At 41.4% G+C, this 11,336-nt stretch overlaps 1 long non-coding RNA gene across 1 annotated transcript; it reads right to left on the bottom strand.

Moving 5' to 3' along the window:
• Positions 1-3,741: 3,741 nt before the first annotated feature.
• Positions 3,742-10,487, bottom strand: LOC310840737. Its single transcript, XR_014562069.1, has 2 exons — positions 9,194-10,487; positions 3,742-4,475 (listed from the first exon to the last, which is right to left on the bottom strand). It is a non-coding gene; the product is annotated as an uncharacterized lncRNA (long non-coding RNA).
• Between the last annotated feature and the right edge of the window lie 849 nt (positions 10,488-11,336).

The raw sequence follows: 11,336 nt of genomic DNA, 5'->3' as shown, positions 1-11,336 counted from the left end.
GGATGCAGCTCTCAAAAATCAAACATGATCTCAGAACTGCTTTGGAGGAGCTGTTTTAAAGTACAAGAAAACATTAATATCAATCTGATGGACAAAAATTATATTGAGTTAAGCATGGACATTATTTTGCCTCCCATCAGTTGGATTTTGCAGGCAGCAAGATGGCCTTTGGAGAATCCAGAACCAAGAGACCCCTTGCATAAATATTTAGAAAACACAATTAAACTGTTTTTAGACTTTGATTTGTTCTTGGAGGGAGGAAGAGGAGATTCTCTCTGAAGAGTCTCTGATAAGATTTTGTATATTATTATACAACATTTTAGCCATTCCTAGTCTATCCTCTGGGCTTGTGTTGAGCTGCTGACCTCCCTTATATCCCAACTTCACTTCAGATTTGTTTGAACAAGATTTCCACCTGCACAACTGGCCCCTTTTAGTGCCCAGTGTAATGCACCCGTCCCCAAGGAAGCAGGTATTATAAATCACTATAATGTGCATGTTGCTGCTACCAGCAGACGAGGGGCCTAGCATTGTGGATTTTAGATGGAATGAAATAGTACGGCCCACCCACATAAAGAAAGGAGAAAACAGAACCTGGTGTCGAATGTACAGTGGTACCTTGGGTTAAGTACTTAATTCGTTCCAGAGGTCCGTTCTTAACCTGAAACTGTTCTTAACCTGAAGCACCATTTTAGCTCATGGGGCCTCCTGCTGCCGCCGTGCCACCAGAGCACGATTTCTGTTCTCATCCAAGTAACCCAAGGTACTATTTCTGAGTTAGAGGAGTGTGTAACCTGAAGCATCCATAACCTGAAGCGTATGTAACCCGAGGTACCATTGTATATGACTCTGGGCGTGATCCAACCAAACACCTTGAAGTCCCGTCAACTACAACAGAAGAGACTGAAGCTTGATTTAAAGCTCTCTCCTTAAAATTCATGTGAATCAAAAACCAGCTCAGTTTAGCTGGGCTGTTCCCTTCAGCCACCGAGAGGATAGACTGCAGCTTGGTGGCAGAACAGCTTTCAGTTTTCTTTCATTAGGTTTAACTGACTAATACTTCAACAGTCATGGTATTCATCCTTCAGGTATTCATCCCAGGAGATTAGGCACAAAACACAGCATCCATATCCTGCCATTTTGATTCTCCTTCTTCAGGAACACGTCACACACCATGTCTGGCAGGCATGCTTACATATGACATGAGGACTCTAGCCAATCTTAGATCCCTAACATGCACCTCTGGCTGATACATGCACTTGCAAACATTGTTGCTCTGTGTGAGCATTGCATTTTCATGCACACACATGCAGCTTTTTATATGTATCTATTAAAAAAAAAAGCAATGCGCAGAGTGGCTCTGAGTATCATTCCATATCTGATGGAAGCTGCTCGGAATTTCTCTTTTCACCATTTCCAGCTGTACGTTGCTATGCATCATTTATGTTGAAAACCTTTCCATTTCGGCTGTTATTCCCTTCCCCTCTTTTATTTGGGAATCATATTTTTGATTGATTGCTCGGCCACTGCTCTGTTTTTGTTTTTAACATCTCATCTTGTTCCATTGTTTATTCCCTGAACACCCATTGGCTGGTCCACCTGTTGTGGACTGAGGAAGCCAAGACTGACAAAGACCAGTTCCATAGAGCTGCTCAAACAGAGTTGCATGGAAATCCCAAGGTAAACACTGTGTGGAAGTCAATGAACAGGGCTCCCAGAGTTGGCAAGTTGTAGGTTTTTTTCATTTAAGTAATGGATAACCCTACGTTTAACTCTGGAGTTTTACTCCTATGAAGAGGAAGCAGAGATCATATCTGGACTTAAGCAGAGCCAAGTGCGAGGGCACAGATATTATTCAAGGAGTACAAACAAAACAGGCCGGCACAACTAAGATGTTATGCCTAAGGATTTAAATTTCGTTTCCTGTAGAAGTGCAGAGTGTCTGCCAAGAGACAAATTGGTTTCTAGGGCAATATTTGAAAAGAGTGATCACATATCCCTTTGAGTCAAAGTACAGAAGAGTTGTGCAGCTGATATCCTTGAGCATGCATGTGTTCAAATTTCCAAGAGCTTTGGCATGGGATCTGCAATGTGAGATCACAATGGCACATGGCATGGGGTGTTATAAATGGAGGGTGGGTTTCTGCTCATTTATTTTGAAGGATAGCTCCGGTGCTGCACTGCACTGTAGGCCACAAAAGGCTTCCACATCTACTTGAGTCAAGAATGGAGAGATGACCACAGGTCTTGCTAACAATCTTGTGGCATTCCAGAATATTTAATAAAGTCCCCCAAAGTCCCTCCAGGATAAATAGTAATAGTAATAGTAATACCCTGTTCCTTTAAGTTGCAGTCTTGATTCCAACTGTGTACATGGACATCTGTTGATGTCATTAGAATGTATGCATGCCTAATTGGAACACGGTCTACAGTGAATTGCTTTATTTATTTTGAAATATTTTTATTTGATTTTACAAATGTAGAGTTATAACAATACAAAATGCATATCCATATTTAGAGTTTTCTCCGAATCTCTAGACTTCCCCCCTCCCCTCCATGTATCCTATTATAAACCTGTTCAACTGCATATTATATCATCATCCAAATTTGATGTTTCTCCATTTTGTCCATAATATCTTCTACATTACAAGTGTTATTGTAATCCTGCTAATGTTTTCATCTGCTTATAGTGGTCTCTCAAGTAAATTATAAATTTTCCCTATTCTTTATTGAAGTTTTGGTCTTCTTGGTTCCTGAGCTTTCCGGTCAGTTTTGCCATTTCGGCATATAGTGAATTGCTTTAAGCCTTACTGTTTAATGTTATCGGTGCCATCATTTTGATACCTCTGTACTTTTCTGTTCAGCATGGTATTATATATTTAACATGTGCCATAACTGTTTTCCAGCTTTCAGTCACAGGTAGTGTGTGAATAGGTCCTATTGAGGCAATAACGGGAGAGAGAAGGGTCACAGGGAGGAGGAAGCAGTAGTGGTAAGGTCTATGGGTTTGAACAGCTGACGTTTTACATACAGCTCTTTTGCTCTTTGGGTCCATTGTTTCAAGAGCTACAATTCAGACAGTCAAATTCTTCCTCAGTCTGTGACTGTCATGTCACCCTTTAAAATGGTGCCATCATAAAGCCACAGGTATAAGGAACCTGTACATCAGATAGCAGCTATTTTTTTTATCTCCAGATGTCACTGGATTACAGCTCTCATCAATCCCAATGGCAATATAATAATAATAATTATAATAATTATAGTAATTATAATAATAATTTATTATTTGTACCCCGCCCATCTGGCTGGGCTTCCTCAGCCACTCTGGGCGGCTTCAAAACTTCCCTGAACAGGGCAGCCTTCAGATGTCTTCTAAATGTCAGGTAGTTGTTAATCCCTTTGACATCTGATGGGAGGGCATTCCACAGGGCGGGTGCCACTATCGAAAAGGCCCTCTGCCTGGTTCCCTGTAGCTTTGCTTCTCACAGTGAGGGAACCGCCAGAAGGCCCTTGGCGCTGGACCTCAGTGTCCGGGCTGAACGATGGGGTTGGAGATGCTCCTTCAGGTATACTGGGCCAAGGTCTCTAGGTGTATTCCCAAGCTATGCACCTGTTCCTTCAGGGGAAATGCAACTCCATCAAGAACATGTCTGCTCTGGGAGTTCTTGTCTTGAAAGGCAGTTTAAAGATGTAATAAATACACAGATTTTCATGTTCTGTACTTAATTTTGTTGAGTATAATTATTTTATTACATTTTTATCCTGTGATTCCTCCAAAGAGGTCAAGGTGGCATATAATGGAGTTTCCAGGTGATCTCCCATTCAATCTAAGGCCTCCTCAGTTTCAGAGGTGGAACTAGGTTGGGTGTCTGAAGAACAAAGGTGGCAAGTAACAGGCTCCATCAGTTTCTATACCTTCCCTAATCTGGTTCCCCCTCCCCCACCAAAAAACCCCAACAACTTTGCATGCTAACATCAGAAAAAATGTGGGAGCCTTTCATTTCAAACCAAACACAAAACGTATCTTGAAACTCTGGCTGAGGGTGGAGTTGGAGCCTTCTGATTGAGACTGGAATGACTGTTCTTGGCAACTGGCTAATCATTTGCATTCAGATGCCAAAAAGACCAGACATTTCTGTCCTGCAAGAAGTTGTCAAACATGTAGTCGTTTCTCGGCTCTTCATACCAGCTTTCATCTTTTCCTCTCCCAGATGTTACGAGAGAAAGAGAGAGAGAGAGAGAGAGAGAGAGAGAGAGAGAGAGCTGCGTTAATCTAAGAAAGCAAAATACGATGGTTACAGAATTATCTGTTAAATATAGAAGCTGGAGTTCTGTTTTGTGATAGCTCATTACTTGTTCTTCATGTCAGTTAAAAGCACACTCAACTTAGTTTTATGTTGTTGGTAGGGCTGCTCCCTTTCTTTTTCTCTGTGCATGTGTTACGTGCAGTCGCTTGGCTCTGAGTAGAGCTGCATCTGTTAGCAATGAAAAAAGAAAAGAGAGAGAAATTCGAAGCATAAAACATGTTTTCTCACACACACATAAAAGTCTGGGCCACTAAAAGGTGAATATCTTCACCAGGCCTCTCCCAAATACCATAATTTATAATCGCCAAACAAGTGACTCCGTAAAACAGATATATAAAATTACAGTTAGAAATGGGGAAGTTATAATGTTTGCCAGATGAGAATCATGCAGGTTTATGTGCTCAGAATTCAGATCAGTGACCTCTGTTACATTCCCCCCGCATCACAAGATGGAAGGGGATAATAAGATTATTCCACTCTACGGTACGAGTATGCTGAGTGCATTTGAATTAATACTCTGGGCTTTTAATCCTCAAGACATACACCTGCGCAATCCTGAAAGGGTAAAAAGTGAGCACCTTTCACTTGTCCTATACACAAGCACAATGTATACCTTATCTCCCAATGATTATCAAGTTCTGTGTTATTTCTACTATCACTATGGATGTCTGAAAAACTGATGAAAAGAGGAGCAGAAATTGCCAGTGTTCACTGATATCTACGTCTGGAATGAAAATCAACTCAGCAAATATGATCAGTATTCATTGTTGCTGTTGCTTTCAGTCCACAAACAATCGCTTACATTCCCTTACCCCGTTTGTATTGTGGTTCCTCTGGAGTGAAATGAATAGCGTTGAATGAATGAATGAATGAATGAATGAATGAATGAATGAATAGTACATCAGGTTGTGGACATAACTCATGGCCAAAGCTGACATCTGAGCCTCTGTCAGCAAGGTCAGTTCCAAGTGTAAACAAAAACGATGCACCTGATCTCTTAAGGGAAGTGCAGCCCCATGTAGAACATCATATCCCTGGACTGGTAGGTTTCCACACTTCTAGATTTACTTTCAGTTTATCTTCTTCCAACATATCAGATGCTGATTTAGCAACCCCACAGGCTCCATAGGACATGATAGCAGAGAGATATGGAGCTTAGTGTCACCAGCATACCATCCCATGGTCATCATTCCTGTTCCCAATGATTTCTTCCAGTGGTTTTATGTAAATGTTGAATAGCATAGGAAACAACATCAAATCTTGTGGGACCCTATAGACCACAGGTATCAAGGGGTTGAGCACAAGTCCAATACTGCTTTTTGAGATTTACCTACAAAGAAAGGCAAGAGGCAACACAAAATAGTACCCTCACCCCTTTTCTCTGTCAAAGTGGGGAGAACCATCTGGATTTGACTGCTCATTTTTGAGCACCCTAAATTCTCATTTTAAAACTAAAATTAAATTTAATGTTCCTTCCCACCACCACAGTTTACTTGACTTATAATTAAACTGTCCCTCCCTGATGCCTGAGTGAGGGAAATAAAGGAGGGTGACTACTGGAGGGCTATGAACTATGAAATCAAGGTAGCAAGAGTGGCTGGAATTGTATCGTGGGAGCAAGCTTCATTCAATTAATGCGACGTACTTCTGGTTAGACATAGTTATGCTTGAAGACATATATGGCTTTGAGATGGACCGTTAGCCATGCCATTCACTTTGAAAAGTTAAAACATAGGAAAAGTACAGTAATTGGTTTGCAAATATCTGTTGATTGCATATATTTTAATGGAAAATACCAGATGGAAATGCAACAGAATATTGGAATGCATTGAGGCATGCTCATAAATCCCTAGTTGCTTCTAAATGCTCAAGCACCATACTCAAAAGTGGAATATTGGGCACTGACCAATAATTATAATGGGTTCTTTGATAGAGAATGTACCACTGTCATTTCATTGATGGGCACAAGTTTCTAAGCACATTCAGTTGCATGTGGTTGGAAATCAGGTATGCTGATTAGTTGGGGCTTCAGATCATAGGGAGACAGACTTCTATGTGCATGTGCATGTGGGATGAGGTGGGTGCACTTATGTGCATGCCTGTGCACTCTTCGTCTGTTTTCAACACTGCTTTCAACACAACAGCTTTTCTCATGTCAGAATGGAAATGGCAGTCACATTGTGTTGTATATGAACCTCTGGAGCTGCTGTTTTTTAAAAATTCTTTTTTAAAGCATCTATTTTAAGGGGAAAGGAAAAGCCATTTCTTGAAATCAAGAACAGGTAGCAAGCCTAGGTGAGCGACAAAAACGGGCATTTCTTCAGAACATTTGTCAAACAAAAAGCATTTGGATTCACTGAACTTGGTTCGAACACTCTGAGGTTTCCTTTCCCCTACATGTTGCAAACACATTGGACACTTTGGAACCTTACAGTCCCGAGTGCATTTTATGTTCTCAGCATGTGGCATGTTATGTTATTTGAGTACTTTGTAATGACATTGAGTAACTAGAGATGGGTGAAGCAGTTCAGCCTAAATAGGAACCAGCCCACACCTTTGCCCACCCAAAAGTGACCTCAACCCAGGCCTTCCTTTTTGCAGTCAGGATTGGTTCAGAGAGGTCAGCTGTTGAATTGTCAGCTGGTGGCCAGACATGAGAACAGACAAACCCAATTACTGCCTTCCTCCTTCATCTGGAGGTTAAATATACTTTGTGTGCTCCTTCCATGTTATTGCGGTTAAGACTTGAATTGAGACCCTTCTGCTCTGAAGGTAGCAGTTTCTGCCAAAGAGAGCCAAATGGTGTATTCCATTTAGCTGAACCGGTAGCAAACACCTGGTCACTTCTCGGGTGAAAGCTTCCTTCAGATCCTCTGCATCAACATTGCTTATCAGCATCTTTCCCTTGTCTAAAGTGCTTTCAAGACTTATTTCTGTGGCTTGACTAATATGATTTTTCTCACCAAGGGGCAATGGCTGCAGAGGGGAGATCCATTTCCAGACAATTTTCAATTGTGGGTCCCTCAACTAGTAGATTTATGTAGAAAACGAAGCTGGTTTGAAGCCTTCTTCACTTACAGGTTTGCTACACTGAGAAGATTCCTGCTTGCCATTCAAGCCTGGACTCTTTCTCAAATGGAACCAGGAAAAACCCAGGACTTGGAAATTAAAAACCTCTCCCCCTTGCCCATGGCCTCTTAAAGCCACAAGGGAAGGAAATGTCATTTTCTGCCTCTTGGGAGTTTTGCTGTGGTCATGATGATTTTTGCTTGAGTGAGGCAATGGATTGGCAACTTGTCCTGAAGAGCTGCAGGATCCAGTCCGCTCAGTCAGAAGAATTTATTGTGGTTCCAATGGAGGTTTCATTGCTGATTGATATGGTCAGTTGAGATGTTGTTGTTTAGTCATTTAGTCATGTCTGACTCTTCATGACCCCATGGACCAGAGCACGCCAGGCACTCCTGTCTTCCACGGCCTCCCACAGTTTGGTTAAACTCATGCTGGTAGCTTTGAGAACACTGTCCAACCATCTCATCCTCTGCCCTCCCCTTTCTCCTTGTGCCCTCCATCTTTCCCAACATCAGGGTCTTTTCCGGGGAGTCTTCTCTTCTCATGAGGTGGCCAAAGTATTGGAGCCTCAGCTTCATGATCTGTCCTTCCAGTGAGCACTCAGGGCTGATTTCCTTCAGAATGGATAGGTTTGATCTTCTTGCAGTCCATGGGACTCTCAAGAGTCTCATCCAGCACCATAATTCAAAAGCATCAATTCTTTGGTGATCAGCCTTCTTTATGGTCCAGCTCTCACTTCCGTACATCACTACTGGGGAAACCATGTTTTAACTATACGGACCTTTGTTGGCAAGGTGATGTCTCTTTTGAGATACTTCCTTGTAATTCATATCCTTCTCTTTGTGTGTATGGGCTACAAAAACACAACAAGCAGCATAGGAACTCTTCCAAGAGACCTCCTCCCCTTTCTCAAAATAATCTCAGGAGGTGAACTGATGCGACACAACCTTATAGCCATTGTGATGTTCCCAGATTCTCCCACAAGGGCCTGTCCCCAGGTAGTCAGTAAGTTAACTCCCTCAGCTACTCTGCTGAGGCCCAACTTCCCTCAAAATACCTGCTGCAGCAGCCTACAGACTTAGAGCAAGAAAACAGTACGATTCTCCATTTTTATTCTTACTCAAATACTTCTACACAAGATACATGGGTGAGCTATATTTATGTTAGAATCTATCCAGGCCAGAACACAGATACTTAAAATATAAACATATATTTAATTAGGGAACACATCGCCCAGAGCAAGTAGTCATTGTATAACAAATTCTTTAAGAGCACTATTTTCTTGCCCTGCCATAATTTTCAATCATTTTTCTATTTACTCTTCTGTCACTTCCAAGGATGCCTATTTTGTTCTAGGTTAAGCTATATGATTGATTGCCCTTAGGTATAGAAACCACATAAACTTCCAGGGCCGAACCCAGAATTTTTTAATGTAGTTCTCCAACCAACCAATGTGTTTTAAAAAATGTGACTCCTAAAGTAGAGCGTGCATATATATATATATATATATATATATATATATATATATATGTGTGTGTGTGTGTGTGTGTGTGTGTGTGTGTGTGTGAAAAGAACACCCCAAAATGCATTATATTGCGGGAAACTGCTGTCACTAATTAGGGAGAATTGCATTTTTAAAATGTGAATATTAGGAGAAATTCACCCAACAGTGCTGATGAATTTTCATGGGAACTTAAAACACAGCAACCCTCAAACTTATATGGAAATGTGGAGAAATGAATTTAAGATTGGAAAAATGAGAAACTGGGAGAGTCAGAAATCGACAGATTTCCACGTCCCGAATAGAAACTTCTGACTTTTATGTGCTGTAGTGGTTAAGAGCGGTAGTCTTGTAATCTGGGGAACCGGGTTCACATCTCCGCTCCTCCACATGCAGCTGCTGGGTGACCTTGGCCAGTCACACTTCTCTGAAGTCTCTCAGCCCCACTCACCTCACAGAGTGTTTGTTGTGGGGGAGGAAGGGAAAGGAGAATGTTAGCCGCTTTGAGACTCCTTCGGGTAGTGATAAAGTGGGATATCATATCCAAACTCCTCCTCCTCTTCTTCTTCTTCTTCTTCTTCTTCTTCTTCTTCTTCTTCTTCTTCTTCTTCTTCTTCAGCTCGAATCCAAGGTCTTCTATGATTTAGAATCACTTCTGTTGATTTGCCCCACTTTTGACTGCGGCCACACTCACCAACAGCATACAGGCCCTGAAAGGTTGCCAATGATGGACTAGGTCCCTTTGGGCTGAAAAATGCCTGCCCCTCTTTTCTGGAATACGGACTCACATATGCAACTGAAGCTTTCTTTAACTTCCCTGGCAGGCCCAACAAACAGCAAAACATAACCAATTCTTATGTAACACACAATATAATCATTTCAAGCAGTCCTACCTCCCCACCCCAGCTTACTGTGCCTAACAAGCTTCAGAAATAATTCTCACCAAAGCATTTTACCTAAGAAACCCCATGAATCTCTTTGCATTTAATCCCTTATATAAATGAATGTCTTCTGTGTTCACGCCATTGCTGTTTTATGGAACGTGGATGCCAGTGAAGTGGCCCTTGAAATGAACAAGGTTCATTGTTGATCAATGTGCAGTAGAGGATCCAACCGGTTCCCCCCCTTTCCATTTACACATGCTTGATAATTTGATTAAAGCTGATAAACAGCATGAAGCATCTGATCTGTAAAAGGTTAAGGAAGAGTACATGGCTAAATATGTGCTTAATTTTTATCTACGTCAGATATTCAAGCTGTTCTAATGAAAATATTTATAATGCATGCTGTAAAGATTTAATCCGATCTCTTTCCTGATGGATGAACTCTCGCTTCAAGAAAGATACACACAGCCACTGTCTCCTTTTAGCGCAGTTTCAGTGATGATAAAATCACCACAACGAAGTTGAACTCAGTTGCATTAAGACTGGTGTGTTTACCTGCAGAAAAAATTCTCAGGTGTAGACTTTACCTGTAAGAACCTTTCTCAAGAATAGACTTTCATTACAAAATTTGAAAAACTGAGAATTTTGAAGGATGGCTGTTTCAGTTTTCGTATTGTTTTGGAATGTGCGGATTAGGTTAGGTTCGCCTTTAAATGTGAAGTGAATCAAATTCTCCAAACTCTCCAAACCATTGTGGAGCCCCCTGGTGCGTCTGACAAAAACGGCTCATGGTAGACAGCAAAAAGACCCCAAATAAGATATCCCATGGGGGCAATATCCTATTTAGTTCATCTTTTAATGCACTGAATATGTGCAATGCCATCTGAATATAATCCAAGTTTGAGCCTAAGAGCTTCCCTGCAGGCTCATCTGCCCTGACATCCTGTTCTCAACAGTGACTAACCAGATATGTACAGGAATCGCACAAACAGAACCTGAGCACTCTTCTCACCTGTGTTCCACTTTGCCATCTCCTCCCAACATACATCATTATGTAGCCACTGAGCATGCTCAGTCACCACTGTGCTGTCTTGGGAATCTTGCCCACATTAGGATCTTTTTAATAATAATAATAATAATAATAATAATAATAATAATAATAATAATAATAATAATTGTGGCATTTCTACAAACCTTGAGGTTTCTCCAAGCCTGTGAGACTTCTCTCTTCTGTATAGATGGTACCAATTTGCTTACCCACACTTGGAGAATGAGTTTGCTATTAATATGTAGAATTTTGCAATCAACAATGGATATACTGTGACACAAATCATCTTTCAGGTAGGTAGCCGTGTTGCTCTGACGCAGTCGAAATAAATAAATAAAAGTTAAAAAGTTGTCCCTTAGCACCTTAGAGACCAACTAAGTTTGTTCTTGTTGTGATATTGTGATACTGCTGGGGAGATGGGGCGTCAGGCTGGCTCCGGACGATCACCCGTGGAACAGCATCAGTCAACCAGCGACACGAGCCTCAGATACGTTCCGAGACCTGTGCACACTGTCAGCAGAGTGTAT

The sequence above is a fragment of the Podarcis gaigeae genome, assembly GCF_964106915.1.
Source record: "Podarcis gaigeae genome assembly, chromosome: 3".
Taxonomy (NCBI): Eukaryota; Metazoa; Chordata; class Lepidosauria; order Squamata; family Lacertidae; genus Podarcis; species Podarcis gaigeae.
This window is presented reverse-complemented; position numbering and strand designations above follow the sequence as displayed.